The sequence below is a fragment of the Sminthopsis crassicaudata genome, chromosome 4 (genome assembly GCF_048593235.1).
Source record: "Sminthopsis crassicaudata isolate SCR6 chromosome 4, ASM4859323v1, whole genome shotgun sequence".
NCBI classification, from domain to species: Eukaryota; Metazoa; Chordata; class Mammalia; order Dasyuromorphia; family Dasyuridae; genus Sminthopsis; species Sminthopsis crassicaudata.
The window spans coordinates 306370566-306390921 of NC_133620.1; the positions used below are offsets into that span (position 1 = coordinate 306370566).

Consider the following 20356-nt stretch of genomic DNA (forward strand, 5'->3'; position numbering starts at 1 on the left):
CCAGAAAAGAATTACAGAATTATTATTATGTAAAGTATAATTTTAAAAGAATTATGAAAAGAGAAAACCACTATGCACATATATATGTTAAGAAAACACAAAAGAAATAGATTATTACAAAAATTTAACAAAAAGACCAAATGGATCTCTATTAAATAATCCAAGATTAGAAAAGAAACCAGAAATAATGGAACTCAGTAAACCAGTGTTCAAGATGGCAGAAAGGACACATGCATCTTCCTAAACTCTCCTTTTCCCTCAATCTATTTTAATGAAATTCTGCCTCGGAATTAGTGCTTGACTTTCAGAAACCACAAATATTGGGAGTACAACATTACCAACTGAAGATAATTTCGAAATTTGTCAAAAAAAAGGTCTGTTTTTGCTTGTGGGCGGGGACGGCTAGGTCAGGCACAGTGTCAGGCAAGTTGGCATTGAGAGCATAGGAAACAGTTCAGGCTGAGCAGACCAGGGGTAGTGGGGGATGGTCTCTGCTGTGGAAAATTTGCAGTGATAACTCTACTACAGTGTGAGCTACTTTGCCCTGGCACCAAGCCATCAGATCAGCATAGAAGCTATAATGCTAGACTCTCTCAGGACCTGAGCATACCCACTACCCAGCAACCAGGGTGACTCAGGCATGATCAAAGCAGCTGTATTAGTTGATCCCAACACAGCCACAGTACTGTCCTAGTAGCTGCCTTTCCGTTTCTGCTGATTTCAGCATAACTGCTAATTCCAGTGCAGTCAGTAGGTGCTGTCCCACTGGCCCTTCACTGCAACATCCTGTTGACTGTAGAAGCAGCTTGAAAGCAGTGCGGGATCTAACTATTGATAGCTTCTATTCAGAAAAAGAGCAGACTTCAAACCCTGAGGAGACTAAAAACAGTTTTGTCTCTAGATTCAAAGGTGAATATGCTAGTCCCCATCACACAAGGCTCTCATAGAAGAAATTTAAAAAGGATCTTAAAAGAGAGCTAGAAGAAAAATGGGGAAAGCAAAGGAAAGCTTTGCAAGAGGTTCGGGATAAGTTAAGTTATTCATTAAAAGACAGAGTGGATAAAGAAATCAACTCCCTAAAAAACAGAATTTTTGAATTGGAAAAAGAAAATAATTCTTTAAAAAAATTGGTTAAATGGAAAAAAAATCTGTAGAACAAAACAATTCATTTAAAAACTCAACTGGACAAATACAAAAGCAAATAAAAAAGTAAATAAAGAAAATGATTTATTAAAAATCAAGACTTGAACAAATGGAAATGAATGACTCAAGGAGACACCATGAATCAATCAAGCAAAACCAAAAAAATGAAAAAACAGAAAAAAATATAAAATACCTAAAGGGGAAAACAACAGACCTGGAAAATAGATCCAGGAGAGGTAACCTAAAGATTATTGGAGTCCCTGAAAATCATGATGAAAGAAAGATCCTAGACACTATTTTTCAGGAAATTATCAAAGAGAACTGCCCAGATTTTATAGAAACAGAAGGCAAATTAGACATTGAAAGAATTCATCGATCACCTACTAAAAGAGATCCGAGATCCCAAAATCAAAATTCCAAGAAATATTGTGCCTAAATTCCACAACTATCAGACCAAGGAAAAAATACTATAAGCAAATAGAAAAAACAATTCAAATACTGAGGAGCCACAATAAGGATCACTCCGAATCTAGCAACATCCAGGATTAAAGGATCGAAGGGTCTGGAATCTGATATTCTGAAAGGCAAAAGAACTTGGTATGCAGCCAAGAATAATTTACCCAGACAAACTGAGCATTTTCTTCCAGGGAAATAGGTGAATTCCATTTATTTCTGATGAAAAAACCAGAGCTAAACAAAAAGTTTGACCTCCAAATATCGGACTCAAGAGAAGCATAAAAAGGTAAAAAGAATGCTTGAGAACTGTATTTAATTTCTGTTATGGGTATACATAAAGAGTACATATATAATTTAGTTTTACAATTATAAAAAGGGAACTAGAGGTGGAAAGGAGATTGTACCAGAAAAAGGGGAAAGTGGAGGTAAAAAGAGGGAAACTACATCTCACAAAGAGGCAAAGGAAACCTATTATATCTGAGGGAAAGAAGGAAGGGGGATGAACATAGTGTGAATCTTACTCTCATCAGATTTGGCTCAAAGAGGAAATATTAGACATATTTGGTTTCTCCCACCTCATTGAAAAATGGGAGGGAAAAAACAAAAAGGGAAGGGTTAGGGCAAATAGAAGGGAATACAGAAATAGTAAAGAAAAGGTTTAAGAAAAGAGGAGGGACTTCAAGGGGGAGGGAGGGATTCTAAAGAGAAAGTGCTGTGTGGGATAAGTGGTGCTCATAATACTGGGGAGGGGAGTAATGGGGAAAGGAAAGAGAAAAGCATAATTTGGGGATAATAAGATGGCAGGAAATACAGAATTAGTAGTTTTAACCATAAATGTGAATGGGATAAACTCCCCCATAAAGCAGAGGCAGATAGCAGACTGGATTAAAAGCCAGAATCCTACAACATGTTGTTTACAGGAAACACACTTGAAGCAGGGCAATACACACGGAGTAAAGGTAAAAGGCTGGAGCAGAATCTACTATGCTTCAGGTGAAGTCAGAAAAACAGGGGTAGCCATCCTGAACTCAAAACAAGAAAAAGCAAAAATTGATCTAATTAAAAGAGATAAGGAAGGGCATTATATCTTGCTAAAGGGTAGCACAGATAATGAAGCAATATCAGTACTAAACATATATGCACCAAATGGTATAGCAACTAAAATCTTAAAAGAGAAGTTAAGAGAGCAGTAAGAAGAAATAGACAGCAAAACTATGATAGTACAAGGTTGAGATCTACCACTCTCAGAACATAAATCAAACCACAAAATTAATAAGAAAGAAGTTAAAAAGGCAAATAGAACACTAGAAAAGTTAGGAATGATAGATCTTTGGAGAAAATTAAATGGAGACAAAAAGGAGTACAAATTGACCACATATTAGGACATAAAGACCTCAAATTCAAATGCAGAAAGGCAGAAATAGTAAATGCATCCTTCTTAGATCACAATGCAATAAAAATCACATTATAAAAAGCCAGGGGAAAGTAGACCAAAAAGGAATTGGAAACTAAATAATCTCATCCTAAAGAATGATTCGGTGAAACAGCAAGTCATAGATACAATAATTTCACCCAAGAGAATGACAATAATAAGATGTCATACAAAAATGTGTGGAGTGGTAACACTACGTGGTAACAAGGGGAAATTTTATATCTCTAGAGGTTTACTTGCATAAAATAGAGAAAGAGAAAATCAATGAATTAAGACTTACAACTAAAAAAGCTAGACATGGAGCAAATTAAAAAACCCCAATCAAACACTAAACTTGAAATTCTAAAAATAAAAGGAGAGATCAATAAAAATTGAAATTAAAAAAGTTATTGAATTAATAAGTAAAACTAAGAGTTAGTTTTATGAAAAAACCAACAAAATAGATAAACCCTTGGTAAATTTGATTAGAAAAAGGAAAGAGGAAAATCAAATTGTTAGTCTTAAGAATAAAAACGGAGAAATTTCTACTTATGAAGAGGAAATTAGAACAATAATTAGGAGTTACTTTATGCCAATAAATTTGATACTTTAAATGAATGGCTGAATACCTTCAAAAGTATAGATTGCCCAGATTAACAGAGGAAGAAGTAAAATGGTTAAATAGTCCCATTTTAGTAAAAGAAAAAGAAATAGAACAAGCTATTAATCAACTCCCTTAAAAAATGTCCCCAGAACCAGATGTATTTACATGTGAATTCTACCAAACACTTAAAGAACAATTAACTCCAATGCTATAGAAATTATCTGAAAATTTAGGGAATAAAGGAGTCCTACCAAATTCCTTTTATGACACAGACATGGTACTAATACCTAAACCAGAGAGGACAAAAACAGAAAAAGAAAATTATAGACCAATCTCCCTGATGAACATCAATGCAAAAATCTTAAATAAAATCTTAGTAAAAAAATTACAGAAAATCATCTCCAGGATAATATACCATGACCAAGTGGGATTTGTATCAGGAATGCAGGGCTGGTATTAGGAAATATTAGAAAAACTATTAGCATAATTGACTATATCAATAACCAAATTAACAAAAACTATATGATCATCTCAATAGATGCAGAAAAAACATTTGATAAAATCCAACACCTATTCCTATTAAAAACACTAGAGTGTATAGGAATAAATGGACTTTTCCTTAAAATAGTCAAGAACATCTATTTAAAACCATCAATAAGTATCATATATGTAATGGTAATAAACTGGAACCATTCCCAATAAAATCAGGAGTGGAAACAAGATTGCTCACTTTCACCATTAATATTTAATATTGTATTAGAAACACTAGCTTCAGCAATAAGAGATGAAAAAGAAATTTAAAGGAATTAGAGTAGGGTAATGAGGAAACCAAATTATCACTCTTTGCAGATGATATGATGGTACACTTAGAAAACCCCAGAGATTCTACTAAAAAGCTATTAGAAATAATCCACAACTTTAGCAAAGTTGCAGGATACAAAATAAATCCACATAAATCGTCAGCATTTTTATACATCACTAACAAAATCCAACAGCAAGAGATACAAAGAGAAATTCCATTTAAAATAACTGTCGATAGTATAAAACATTTGGGAATCTATCTGCCAAGGGAAAATCAGGAACTATATGAGCAAAACTACAAAACACTTTCCACACAAATAAAGTCAGATCTAAACAATTGGAAAAATATTAAGTGCTCCTGGATAGGTCGAGCAAATATAACAATATGACAATACTACCTAAACTAATCTTTATTTAGTGCTATACCAATCAGACTCCCAAGAAACTCTTTTGCAGACCTAGAAAAAATGACAACAAAATTCATCTGGAAGAACAAAAGGTCAAGAATTTCAAGGGAACTAATGAAAAAAAAAATCAAATGAAGGTAGCCTAGCTGTACCAGATATAAAACTATATTATAAAGCAGCGGTCACCAAAACCATTTAGTATTGGCTAAGAAATAGACTAGTTGATCAGATTAGGTTCACAGGACAAAATAGTCAATAACTATAGCAATCTAGTGTTTAAGAAATCCAAAGATGCAGCTTTTGGGATAAGAATTCATTATTTGACAAAAATTGCTGGGAAAATTGCAAATTAGTATGGCAGAAACTAGGCATTAGGAGCAACATCCTTAATACCGTACACCAAGATAAGATCAAAATGGGTTCATGATCTATGTATAAAGAATGAGATTATAAATAAATTAGAAGAACATAGGATAGTTTACTCCTCAAATCTGTGGAGGAGAGAGGAATTTATGACCAAAGATGAACTAGAGGTCATTATTAATCAAAAAATAGAAAATTTTGATTATATTAAGTTAAAAAGCTTTTGTACAATGTAATGTTCTGTTTCTCTAAGTCATAATTATTCTCTTGAGGGCAGGTCTCTTGGGGAGTTTATGGAAGCAGCCTTCCTTTCAGTTCAGTTCTACAATCCCAAATCCAGCCAAGAATTAAAAGTCCTTTACTGTCTCTTTCCAAATCTTGGGACTTGGCTAGTTTTCTGTAGAGGCCTATCTCTCTTCTTGATTCCCAAAAGCTCTTGTTGGAATGTCTCCAGCCAGCACAAAGGTAGATGTGAGAATGAATCAGACTCCACCTCCGAGAGTGGGCTTGTGGGCTTCTGTGTTGTGAATCTCCTGGAAGTCCATGAGTAGGCTTTCCCTTTAGACTTGTGAATCTCCTGGACTGAATCTCCCCACTGAAATCCTGGCTCTCTGAATTTTCTTGAGCTTCCCTTAAGGTCTCCCAGGAAGTCCTCTCCTTGACTCTGAATCCAGACTCTCAGAGTGTGGCCTTTTATTTCCTCCCAGAGAATGGGCTTGTGGGTACTCCCTGGGCTTGTTGGCGCTCCTTAAAAGTATGCTCTCTTTAGAGGTGTGAATCTCATATGTGGACCAATGAGTGAACTCCTTTAAAGGTTTGAACTAAGTGCATAAGTACCTTGTAAGAATCCTAACAGTATAAATAAAACTAATGTGAACAGGATTAGAAGGGAAGCAATAAACTGGGAAAATATTTTTATAGCTAAAGGTTCTGATAAAGGCCTCATCTCCAAACTATATAGAGAACTGACTCTAATTCATAAGAAATCAAGCCATTCTCCAATTGATGAATGGTCAAAGGATATGAACAGACAATTTTCAGATGAAGAAATTAAAACTATTTCTAGTCATATGAAAAGGTGTTCCAAATCATTGTTGATCAGAGAAATGCAAATTAAGAAAACTCAGAGATACCACTATACACCTGTCAGATTGGCTAAGATAACAGGAAAAGATAATGAAGAAAATTGGAGGGGATATGGGGAAAAAATTGTTGGTGGAATTGTGAATGGATCCAACCATTCTGAAGAACAATTTGGAACTATACTCAAAAAGTTATCTGTGCATACTCTTTGATCCAGTGTTACTAGCAGGCTTATATCCCAAAGAGATATTAAAGAAGGGAAAAGGACCTGTATGTGCAAAAATCTTGTGGCAGCCCTTTTTGTAGTGGCTAGAAACTGAAAATTGAAGAGATGCCCACCAATTGGAGAATGGCTGAATAAATTATAGTTTATGAATGTTATGGAGTATTATTGTTCTTCAAAAAATGACCAACAGGATGAATACAGAGAGGCTTGGATGCTAAATGAAATGAGCAGAACCAGGAGATCATTATCCACTAAAACAACAATACTATATGATGATCAATTCTGATGGACATGGCTCTCTTCAATAAGGAGAGGATCCAAATCAGTTCCAATCGATCTATAGTAAACAGAACCAGCTACACCCTTCGAAAAAACACTGGGAAATGAGTATGGACCACAACATAACATTTCCACTCTTTCTGTTACTGTTTGCTTGCATTTTTGTTTTTTCTTCTCAGGCTATTTTTACCTTTTTTCTAAATCCAATCTTTCTTGTGCAACAAGATAACTGTATAAATATGTATACAAATATTGTATTTAATATATACTTTAACATAGTTAACATGTATGGTACTACCTGCCACCTAGGGGAAGGGGTGGAGGGAAGGAGGAGAAAAGTTGAAACAGAAATTTTTGCAAGGGTCAGTGTTGAAAAAGTATCCATGCATATGTTTTGTATATGAAAAGCTATAATTAAAAAAATTAAAAAAGTGTTCAATAAATATGAAAATATATATTACTTAGGAAATGAATTTCGGGAAGTGAATGTAAATTGTTAGCATTACTGTATATCTACCCAGGTTACTTATACCTTCAGAATCTAATACTTAACATGCAATAAGAAAATTGGATTTACACACATATCTAGGTTATACTGTAACACATGTAAAATGTATGGGATTGCCTGTCATCTAGGGAAGGGAGTAGAGGGAGGGAGGGGAAAATTTGGAAAAATGAATACAAGGGATAATGTTATAAAAAAATTACTCATGCATATATACTGTCAAAAAAAAATTATAATTATAAAATTTTAAAAATAAATTTTAAAAAAGGAAATTAATTTCTATTTGATAAAAACTGACAAACTGAAAAGTGAGTCTAGCAGAAATTAAGTTTATGCTGAAAATTATGTCACATAATAAATTCAAAATGGATAAAATCTTAATGCTAAAAATCATATAATTTTAACACAACCCATATCAAACTGTTTACTGCTTCAAAAAGATGGGATGTGAAGGACAAAGAACTGGAAGTCAAATGGTTTTTAAATTTTAACTGATTAAACATAATTGACCATATCAATAACTAAACAGAAATCATATGATTATCTCAATAGATGGAACAAAAGGCATTTGACAGAACATTCCTTTCTTCTTTAAAACTCTAAAGAGCATAGAAATAGAGTTTTCCTTAAAATGAGAAGTACTATCTATCAAATAGCATTATATTTTATAGGAATAAGCTGCAAACATTTCCAGTAAGAACAGAATTGTAAAACAGAGTTGTCCATTATTACCACAATAGCCCAATATTATACTAGAAATGTTAGTTTTAGCAATAAGAGAAGAAAAATTAAAGGAAATTAAAAGATTTAAAGAAAAATTAAAGGAAAGTAGATAATGAGGAAACAAAACCATCACTCTGCAGAGAATATGATGGTACATTTAGAGAATCTAGAGAATCAATTTTAAATAAGTACTAAAAACAATGTATAATCTTCAGCAAATTTGCGTGATATAAAATAAACCCAAACAAATCATTGGCAATTCTATGGGTTACCAACAAAGCAAAGCAGAAATCTCATTTAAAATAACTGTAGGTAATATAAAATATTTGGGAGTCTTCATGCCAAAACAAAGCCAGAAACTATATGCACACAAATATAAAACCCTTTTCACAGAAGTTAGATCTAAAACAATTGGAAGAATATCAAGCGCTCAGGGGTATGCTGAGCTACTATAATAAAACTGACCACATTAATTTATTTATTTAATGCCATAACAATCAAACTGCCAAGAAATTACTTTATAGAACTAGAAAAAAAATTCATCTGGAAGAATAAAAGGTCAAGAATTAAAAGGGAAGTAATGAAAAAAATTACAAAGAAAAATGGCCTCATTGTACTAAATCTAAAACTATATTATAAAGCAATGGTCATCGAAACCATTTGGTACTGGCTAAGAAACAGAGAAGTTGATCAGTGGAATAGATTAGGTTCACAAGAATAAGTCAATGACTATAGTAATCTACTGTTTCATAAACCCAATGACTTCAAAAATTTCTGGGAAAACTGGAAAATAGTCTACTAGGAACAAGATATAGACTAACATCTAACACCCTATACTAAGATAAGTTCAAAATTAATTTATGATTTAGACATAAAGGGTGATATTATAAGCAAATTAGGAGAATAAAGGGATAGTTCATCTCTCACATCAGTGGAGAAAAGCGGCATTTATGATCAAAGAAGAACTAGAGGACAATATGAAATATAAAATGAATAATTGTGATTTCATTAAGTTAAAAAAGTTTTTGCACAAACAAAATCAATGCATCCAAGATTAGAAGGGAAGCAGAAAGTTGGGGGGGAAATTTGTAGTCAAGTGTTTCTGATAAAGACCTTATTTCTAAGATATATAGAGAACTGACACTTATCTAAAAAACTGTAAGCCATTCCCCAATTGATAGGTCAAAGTATATGAACAGACAATTTTCAGATGAAGAAATCAAAGCCATTTATAGTCACATGAAAACATAATCACTATTGATTAGAGAAATGCAAATGAAGACAACTTTGAGGTATCACTACATACCTCTCAGATTGGCTAAGATGACAGGAAAAGATAATGATAAATGGAGAGGATTTGGGAAAACTGAGACACTAATGCATTGTTGGTGGAGTTGGGAACTGATTCAATTATTCTGGAGAGCAATAGGGAACTATGCCCACATGGCTATCAAATTGTACATATCCTTTGATGCAACAGCGTCATCAAAAAGGATCATAAAAGAGGAAAAAATACCCACTTGTACAAAAATATTTGTAGCAGCCCTTTTTGTAGTAGCTCTTGTAATTTCCCCAAGAAATGGGAAATTAAGTAGATGACTCTCAGCTAGCAAATGGCTGAATAATTCACAGTATATGAATATAATGGAATATTATTCTATAAAAATGAGCAGACTGATTTCAGAAAAGCGTGGAGTAAGCAGAATCAAGAGAACATTATACACAGTAACAACAAAATTATGTGATGATCAAATGTGATGAACTTGGCTCTTCTCAACAATGAATCAGTTACAATAGATGGAAAATGCCTTCTACATCCAGAGAGAGAACTATGGATCAAAGCATAGTATTTTCACCTTTTTGTTGTTGTTGCTTATATTTTTGTTGTTGTTTGGTTGATTGTATTTTTTTTCTTTCTCATTTTTTCTCTTTTGATCTGATTTTTTTAGTGCAGCATGACAAATATGGAAATATGTTTAGAAGAAGTGCACATGTTTAACCTATATTAGATTGCTTCTTGGGTATGGTAATGTGGGGAGAAAGAAAAAAAACTGAAACACAAGGTTTCACGCAGGTAAATGTTGAAAATTATCTTTGCATATATTTGGGGAAAATACTGCTAAAAATTAGAACTGGGTAAGTGAAAACTATGAGACATCAGGAAACAATAAAACAAAATCAAAAGAATGACAAAATAGAAGAAAATATGAAATATCTCATGGAAAAAATAACTGACCTGGGAAATAAATCAAGGAAAGATTTTTTTAAATTACTAGGCTATCTGAAAGTTATTATCAAAGAAACAACCCAGATATAATCTTTGCAGAAATTATCAAGAAGATAATTATCAAAAGGGTAAAACAGAGATTGAAAGAATCTACTGATAATCTCTTAAAAGAGATCCCAAAATGAAAACTCCCAGGAATATTATAACCAAATTTCCCAGATCAAAGAGAAAATACTCCAAGCAGCAAGAAAGAAACCAAACACATAGTGGCACCACAGTCAGGATCCCACAAAATAGTGGCTTCCATCCTTTAAGAAAAAAAAAAAAGCAGAGGACTTGGAATATCATATTTTAGAGGGCAAAGGAGCTGAGATTACAAACAAGAATAACCTACCCAGCAAAACTGAATATAATTCTTCAGGAGAGAAAAAAATTAGAAATAGAGGACTTTCTTTTTTAAAAATATTTTTCACAATAACATGTTAAAACAATTTTAGCATTGATTTTTAAAAAAATATTAGTTCCAAACTTTTCTTTCTTCTTTCCCCTCTTCCCTTTTTTCTGAAATTGTAAACAATTTTATCTAGGTTATACATGTGCAATCATGCAAAACACATTTCCATATTAGTTATGTTGTAATAGAAAATGGACCAAAAAACAAAACATAAAATAAAGAAAATGAAAAATAGTATGTTTGATTTGTATTCAGGCTCCCTCAGTTCTTTCTCTAAAATTTGGTAGCATTTTTCATCAAAAATTCTTTGAAATTGTCCTAGATCACTGTATTGCTGAGAATAGTTATGTCATTCACAATTAATCACTGTATATTATTGCTGTTACTGTGAACAATATTCTCCTGATTCTGCTTACTTCGCTTTGCATCAGTTCATGTAAGTAAAATAGAGGACTTTTAAACAATCCCAATGAAAAGGCCAGAGCTGAATAAAAAAATTGACATTTAAACAGAAAATTCAAGAGAAGCAAAAAAGGTAAACATAAAAGAGTAATCATGAGACTCAAAAAAATTAAACTTTTGCAGTCCTATCTAGGAAGATATGTGTAACTCCTATGAATATTATTATTATTAGGATAGTTAAAAAGGAGTATACATTGAAAACATGGTTTTGAGCTGATTATGTTAGAATGATCTCAAAAAATGAGAGGATGAAAAAGAGGGATGTACTGGAAGAAGGGGGGAAGGAAGTGGCAGAATGGGGAAATTTTTCTCATCTTAAAAGGCACACAAAGCAGAGATTTATAATGGAGGGGGAAATTGTGTGTATAGGAATTGCAGGCAATGCTTGAACCTAACTTTGCTCTCAAACTGATTCAAAGAAGGAAGAATATATGTGTGTGTACACACACACACACACACACACACACACACACACACACACACACACACACATATTTAGAAAGAGAGAATAAGATGGATTAAGGGAGGTGAAATACGGTGATAAAATGGATGATGAATTAAGGGAGGCAGCGGTTAGAAGCAAAATAGAATTTTGAGGAGGGAAAAGGATAAAAATGGGGGGAAGGAAGAAACAGAAGAAAATGGGATGAGGGTAAAGACCCAGTTAATAATCATGTGAATGTGTATAAGATGAGATCAATCATAAAAACAGGAACAACAGAATGGATTAGAACAGCAGAATCCAACAATATATGCGTTTTGTTTTGTCTTTTTTCAAGAGACACAATTGAAACACAAAGACATTGGTAGGATTAAAATAAAGTGCTAGTGCAGAATCTAATAATGCTTCAACTAAAGTAAAAAAGGCAGTGTTAGCAATCATGAGCAAAAGCAAAAACAGACCTAATTAAAAGATAAATTAGTGAAGTTGTATTATGCTAAATGGTAGACAATGAAGTAATATAAAAAATTGCCATAGTAATTTTCTTGATAAAGTCCTTATTCCTCAAATACATACTGAATCAAGTTTATAAAAATAAGAGACATTCCCCAACTAATAAATGGCCAAAGGATAAAAACAAGACAAAATATAGTCATATGAAAAAATGCTCTAAATCACTTGATTAGAGAAATGAAAATTAAAATACCTCTGAAGTACCACTTTACATCTATCAGAAATGATAAATGCTAGGGGGGATTAGGGAAGAAGATCCACACTAATGAAGTGCTGGTGTGGCAATGAGTCAAACCATTTGGGAAAATAATTTGTAAGTATGCCCAAAGGGTTATAAAACTGCAAATCCAGCAGTACTACCACTAAGTCTATCCCAAAGAAATCAAAGAAAAAATAAAAGAACCTGTATATTAAAAAAAAATTTATATACTTTTTTTGGTAGTAAAGAATTGGAAATTGAAGGGATGCTAATCAATTGTAAAATGGCCGAACAAGTTGCAGCATATGATTATGAAGGAATACTACAATGCTATAAGAAACAATGAATGAGTGATTTCAGAAAAACATGGCAAGACATATGAGCTGATGCAAAGTGAAATGAGAACTGAGAGATCAGTGTGCATAGTAAGAGCAACGTAGTAATGATCGACTATGAAAGACTTGACTGCTCTGATCATTATAATGCTCTGATCATAATAAAGGCAATTTCAAAGGATTTATATTGAAAAAATACTGTCCATCTCCAGAAAGAGAATTAACTCTGAGTGCAAATTGAAGAATAATTTTTCCTTTATTCTTGTTTTTTAAAAAAATAGCCAAAAATGTTGGCTAATATGAAAATGTGTTTTACATGATTTCACATGTATAACTGATATCACATCTTTTGCCTTCTCTGCAAGTAGGAAAGGATTGAGAAGGAGGAAGAGGATTTGGAAGCCAACATTTCAAAAGAAAAAAAAATGTTAAAAAAATAATTAAAATTTTAAAAAGAAATAAAAAAAATATTTTGAATACAGAGACACATGGAAAGACTTATATGAACTAATGTAGAATAAATATAATAAATAAAGCAAAATAAAGCAAAAAATAAAGCAAAATAGAAAAAAAACAATAAAATAATTTGAAATTAATATGAAACTATAAAGAACAAGCATGGCCCCCAATAGAAAGCACCCCCCATAATTATTCTTTGCAGAGGTAGGAAAAGGCTCATGAGCATGGCATTTTCTTGGCAAAGCTACTTGAGTCATTCTTCAACGTATCCCTATTTTATAGATGAGCAACTGAGGCAAATGAGGACTTCAGTAAGTTATTTCTATGATATACAAATGAAATGGATTTAAGTGAGGGAAGGCTCTGCACTAGCTTCATGTTCTTTGGACAAGATACAGATCAGGATATCAGGATGGCCCTAGATGCAGTGGGAGATTTAGGACTTTTTAAGCTAAAAGGCAACAGCCAATCAGTGATTAAACTAGGTAAAAAATGAGGTAGAGAAGGACCTCTTTTACCTAGTCAAAAATTAATCAATCAATCTGGGAAGGGAAGACCCTCTCAGAAGTTTTGGCCAAAACAGAAACAATTCACTCTGACCAATCATGACCCAAAGATAAAGGAAGGGTTGGCCTGGGACCTTCTGGTCAATTAGTCAATCAAAGGGAGCCAAAAGTGATTTGGTTGTAAGCATGATGCTAACTGTAAACCCCAAGATATCTTGGGAGATTTCAGTGATAAAAGTGTATGTTTATCTTAAAGAATAAAGAACAAATAAGCTTGTTTCACAGAAAGTTCAGTTTAAGTTAGATAACATGAATTGTAGTATCCATTTGGCTTAGGAATATGGCTTATTTTCATTTAGCATGCAAGTAGAAGGAAGAGGGGGCAAAGTAGATGATGGGAGTAGACAAGAAATAAGTAGCACTAAGCTAAAGGGCCAAGAGATTTGAAAGTACTGTGTAAAGTCTGAGTAAAGATGAAATCAGAAGAAGGTCACTAAGAAGGGGGGAAAGTGAAATCAGAGAGCAGGGTTGATGATAAGGAAAAAGTAACAAAGGGTGGAGGAATTGACAATCACATTGTGGGTTAAGAATAAATTTTTGGGAGATATAGCATAAAGGTAGATGGAATAATCCAAAGTTAGGGTCAGATAGAGAAATGGCAGGTGCTTTGATATGGAACAATTGTAAATAAAATAGTGAGAGAAAGGGAAGTGATCGTCCCTGTAGAGCTGCCTTAAAATAACCATTTTAAGGTATATACATGAACATATCAATTTATAAACATGTCACTCCCCTGCTCAAAAAGGGGCTCCCTAAAATCTCCTAGCAACCTGGCTTCAATATTCGTTTAACGTTACTGTCCTACCGTTAACATACTATACGTAATAGCTCACAAAGCTGTTCTGTCACCTGCACTCCCCTCTAACCAAGTTGCTTCCCACGCTTGGAACAACCCACCCCAGCTCAAATAGCTGCCTGCTGACACACATACTACCTTTTCCACGAGACACATCTCAGAATGCAATCTTCCCATGAAACCTTCCTGGATCTCAAGAGAATTATCCCTTAGCCTTTATATCTCTTATCACTGTCCTACCTAACCTGCATTCGTAAACATTTTCGTTTACGTTGTTTTAGAAGGCTTATTAGGAAAGAGGGGCTACTCAATCCGTCCTCCCGCAGCCCTTTTGGGGGTACCGCCCCACTCACCGAAAGCACCGTGGGCTGCAGAAGGCAGCGCGCCAGTGGATGCCTAACTGAAAGGGAAAGATACTGGAACTCAGAAGCGTCCCCCAGAATGGAGAGCACGAAATGACGAGACTCACAAAGCCAGGTGTATATCTAACACTCACATTTCCGCTTCCTATGTAGTAATTTTGGAAGCTTCCGCTTCCTATCTGGTAATCTTGGAAAGTTTCTAACCTTCCTTTGTCTCCACTTTCCTCATCTGTAAAATAAGCTGGATAAGAAAATGGCAAACTACTCTGGTATCTTTGCCAGGAAAACCCCAAATGACATCACAAAGAGTGAGACATGACTAAATGATGACAATTTATTTTACTTTTTAAAAAAAGTTAACTAATGATTTAATCTATTCTACTTTTTAAAAAAGCTTCTGGTTTTATTTATTAATTAGAAATTTTTTTTCTTCTCAATTTTGATAACCTTTGGTTTTCAGGTTTTTCCATTTTTTTTAATTGCATGCCCTTAGTTGATCTACTCTTTTCCTCTTTATTGATGAAAGTATTTTTTTAAAAATTGGCTGCAATACCATAGTGTTGGTAGTTTTCTTTTTATTAGAATTTTTAATCAAATTAATTCCGGTTTATTTGGTTTGTTCTTTGATCTTTACATTTTGTTTAGGATTAAGTTATTTATTCTTCAATTCATTTTTAACTTTTTCAGTGACTCTTTATTTTATAAAATTATATATTTTACTACATTGAGATTTGCAAAAATGCATTTAATATTTCTGTTCTGCATTTTTCTGAGTTTTGTGGTGGTCAACTTTTGTGAGGATGGCATATAAAGTTTTCTATTCCATTCTGTATTTCTGTCATATCTAAAAATAAAAATATCAATTCAAGTCCTCTATGTCTTTTTAATTTATTTTTATTGGTAAGATTTGTCTAGGTTTTACAAGGATAAACTGTTTTCCTACCATTGTAATTTTACTATTTCTATTTAACTTTTCCTTTAAGTATTTAGAAGCTACACTAGTTGGTACATATATATTTAGTATTAACATTGCCTTTTGGCTAAATGTAGTTTCTCTATCTCTGTTAATTAAATCTCTTCTTGCTATCATCATATTGCAGATCAGAATTGCTACCCTACTTTCCTTTTTTTCTTCAATTGAAGTGTAAATAGATATTGCTTCAGGCCCTTATTTAACTCTTTATGTCTATTCATATTTCAACTGTATTTCTTGTATAAAACACTGAATTTTTCTTCCTAATCTATCCTTGTCTATTTTGTGAGTGAATTCATGACATTCATTTTACAGTTATGATTGTTAATCCTGTCTTTCTCTCCATCCAGTTCTGTTATAGTTTTCTTTCTTCTTGTTTCCTTCTCTCTCTTTATAAAGAACAAAAGAGTAGTAATGGGGGTTAAGCTCAAAACCAGTACTCTTAAGTTTGGTAAAATTTATTTTTGTACCTGTGTCCATTTATTTCTCTCACCCAAAGCTTCACAAGTCATTAACCTTTCTATTCCCTTGCAAGCCTTTCTTTGAAACCCAACTCTAGTCTCCCTCTTTTTCTATATCTTTCCCTCCTGTAACTCTGTTGAATGGAATATATTTCTTTATTCTACTGTTAGCTTCAAATGCTCCCCATGTTTAAGCCTCATTTCTTCTTTCTTGTTTGCATAGATTTATATTTGCACATTCCAATTTTATAGCATAATTTCCCCATAATTCCCTCTTCAGCATTCCCCTCTCTTTTGTATTCTTCCATTCCCTTCCATTATTCCTTTAAAATCATCAGAACATAACAGAGCTACTCCTATTGTTCTCTAATTAGCGTGTCTTTATCACCCTGATAATGATAGCGTTTTGAAGGAATAGACACATTATTCCTTACATGTTAGAATGTAGGCAATTTATCTTTTAGTCCCCTCTGATCTTGTACTCATTTTTTAACCTATTTCTTATCAGCGCCTTTTTTGCTCATGAAAGAAGTCTAAGAGGAATATGTGATATATTGTAATCAAGTCAAAAGATAAAAATGAAGGGAAAATAGCTCCTATAGTTTCTCAGCCAGAACACAGCCTATAGGACAATAGCTCAAGTCAAAAGGGTTGATTGAAAAGGGAGAGAAAGAAAGAAGAAAACCTTGATTCAAATACATCAATGGGTGTAATTCTGATGAATACTTTCTTGGGGAAAGGGATAATCTACAGAAGGTTAGGGAACCTTGAAAAGTGTATAATCTATAGTGATTTGGTGATTAGAGAGATCATTTATCCTGTTGCAAAACATAAGGAATCAGAGCTCCTAGAGACATCCCAAAAAAGTAGGAAAGTATGAACCTAGGAAAGAAATTTAAAGGAAAATGAGAAAGTGACCACAAGGATGGCTACAGTAAATAATAATCTACACATGCAAATTCTTGCCATGGGACAGTATTCTCCCCCTCACCTATAGGAATGGGAATATTGTATGTAAATGAGGTACAAAAGTAAAAAGGGTGCCAAAGGAAATTTACAAATAACATAGAAACTATAAGAAAAAAATTAAGTGTCTTAGAAGCTTTATCCATGAAGAATACAGAATCTAAAGAACACTAACTAAATAAAAAAGGCCATGAATCTAAGAAATAAAAGTCTAGAATAAACAGATAGTTAAAAAATAATAATAATAAATGGAATGAGAAAAGATCTCTTTTAAAAATTGTTTTGAATTTAAATACAAAATAAGAAAAAAAAACTCTTTTTATTAAGGAAAAAATGCACAAAATGAAATTGTAGAACTAACAGACAAAATAAATTGAACAAGAATAGAAGGGAATTTTTATTTAAATATTTAACTGAAAGAAAAAAGAGAAGAGAAAACCCACAATCTGTTGCTTACCATAAACACCTTTAAAAAAATAATACATAAAAATTAGGAGCTAAGAAATAATTTCCCATGCATCAAGTAAATTAAAATAAAAACAAAAAACAGGAGTTGCAATCGTGTTATCAGACAAAGCTAAAAAAAAATTTAAAACATAAAAAAGGGATAAGCAAGAAAGCAGTATGTTGAAAGGAAACAGACAAGAAAACAATATTGATATTAAACTTATATGCTTCAAGTACATCTAATTTTATATATAGCATATTAACTTTACTATTAAAAAACATAGATAGTAAAATGCCAGTGGCAGAAAATATCTCTCTTTGTTTTGGATAAATCTAAGAGAAAGAAAAGGGGGGAAAATGAAACAACAATTTTTGAAAGACTAATAAAGAATATGTTTATTTTCGCATCTCACAGAACTTTTATAAAAATTGACCATATAATTAAGCATAGAGACAATGCAAACAAATGTAGAAAAGCAGAATTAGGAATTTACAAAGCACAATGGTAAAAAAAATTGTAATCAATTAATGGATCACAAAAGACACAAATTCAAATGGAGTTAATTCTTTTAAATAAGGAATCAAATCCTAAATAATGGTTCAAAAAATAGGTGATAGAACCAATTAATAATTTATAAAAGAAAATGATAATTAATGAAACAATATTCCAAAGTGTCTGGGATGCTTCTAAAATAGGCCTGGGAAATTATCTCTCCAAACATACAATAATTAGATAGAAAAAGAGAAGATTTAAAGAGCTATCAAACTGCATACTAGCAATGTCTCTACTGGGTCTATATCCCAAAAAGATCATAAAAAAGGGGAAAAACCCACATATGCAAAAATTTTGGTAGCAGCCTTTTACTGGAAACTGAGTGGATGGTCATCAATTGGAGAACAGCTGAATAAGTTATAGTATATGGATGCTATGGAATATTATTGTTATATAAGAAATCATTAGCAGAATGAATTTGGAAAGGCCTGGAGAGACTTACATGATGATGCTAAGTGAAATGAGAAGAACCAAAAGAACATTGTGCACAACAAAAAGAAGATTATGTGATGATCAACTGTGATGGATTTTGCCTCTTTTCAACAATAAGAGGATTTAGTCCAATTCCAAGAGACTTGTGATGATCTATATCCAGAGAGAGGACTTTGAGGTCACAACATAATATTTTCACCTTTTTTTCTGTTGTTGTTTGCTTTCATTGTGTTTTCTTTCTCATTTTTTTCTCTTTTGAGCTGATATTTCTAGTACAGCATGTTAATTGTGGAAATATGTGTAGAAGAATTGCACATGTTTAACATATTTTTATTTGCCATCCAGGGGAGGAGATAAGAATAAGGGAGAGAAAAAAATCTGGAAGACAAGGTTTCCAAGGATGAAGACTGAAAATTACCCATGCATATGTTTTGAAAATCAAAAGCTTTAATTAAAACCAAAACAAAAAATAAAGAATTTGAAAGTCAACAAATAAGAAAACCCTAAAAATAACTATAGAAGAGGATATTGTATTAGAGGAAATTAGATAAACTAGAAAAAATATAAAAATTATAAATGAAACTAAAAACTTGTTATTTGAAAGGCTTCTAAATTAATAAACCTTTATCCAATTTGATTGAAAAGAAGGTAGAAAATAATATCAGGAAAATATCAAACAAGATAAAAATTACAACATAAGCTGAAAAAATATAAAGACTTCTTAGAATCTATTAAACATAGTTATATGAGAACACAAAAAGGAATGTCTTTAAAAAATATAAACTACCCAACCTAACAAAAGTCTAAACAAAGATATTAACACAGTCCCAGAAAAGAAATAGAGCTAGATATTAAAGAATTGCCAAAGAGAAAATTTTTTGGTCTTGATATATTCAAGAAAATGCTTTAAAAGAACTTAAAATTTAAAAACTTTTAAAGAATATTAGCACTAAAATTACAAAATTTATTCTTAAAAATTGAAAATTAAAGTGTCCTACCTTATTCCTTTTACAAGACAAATATAGTTAAACCAGAGAAGGATAAAGTATAAGGGAAAATAAAATCCTGCCAGACTACAATGATTTATCCAAGAAATCAATTAATTATGATCAAGTTGAATTTATGCTTACAACACAAAGATGATTCAACATTAAGAAAGCAATCAAAAGAAAGCAAACCGTAATATGCAAAATCACATTATTGTCTCAACAGATACTGAAGAAACCTTTTGACAGCCTACAAGATTTATTTATTCTAAAAAAATCTATAAATGATAAGAATAGGGGACTTTAAAAAATATATCATAAAAAATATTATCTAAAATCAAAAACAAACATATTCAATGACACACTAAAATGTTCCCCAGTAAACATAAAAGTAATTCCAGGATTTCTGCTCTCCTCACCATTATTTGATATAGTTCTGGAAATGCTAGCAATAAGGCAATTGAAAGAAACTAAAGGTATAAGATAGGTAAAGAGGAAATAAAAATCATCATTATTGCTAATAATATCATGATTTATGTTGAAAATCCTAGGAAATCAGCCATGATGTTAATTGAGAAAGTAGCTTCAACAAAATGATAGGTAACAACAAAAGTCTCACATAAAAGAGGCATGCAAGGAAGACCTTTTATAGTAGAGGGGAACATAAGGGAGGAAGGCAATCTTTGAACCTCACTGGAACTGGTTAAAAGAGGGAAGAATAC

The 20356-nt window shown here is 32.5% G+C and overlaps 1 protein-coding gene across 1 annotated transcript in view; it reads right to left on the reverse strand.

Annotated features, from left to right (window-relative positions):
• PGBD1 (piggyBac transposable element derived 1) overlaps positions 1 to 14918 on the reverse strand; it is a 128403-nt gene extending 113485 nt beyond the window's left edge. The window contains exon 1 of the mRNA XM_074265048.1: positions 14808 to 14918. The gene's annotated coding sequence lies outside the window, so the exon portion shown is untranslated. The remainder of the gene's footprint in view (positions 1 to 14807) is intronic.
• Between the last annotated feature and the right edge of the window lie 5438 nt (positions 14919 to 20356).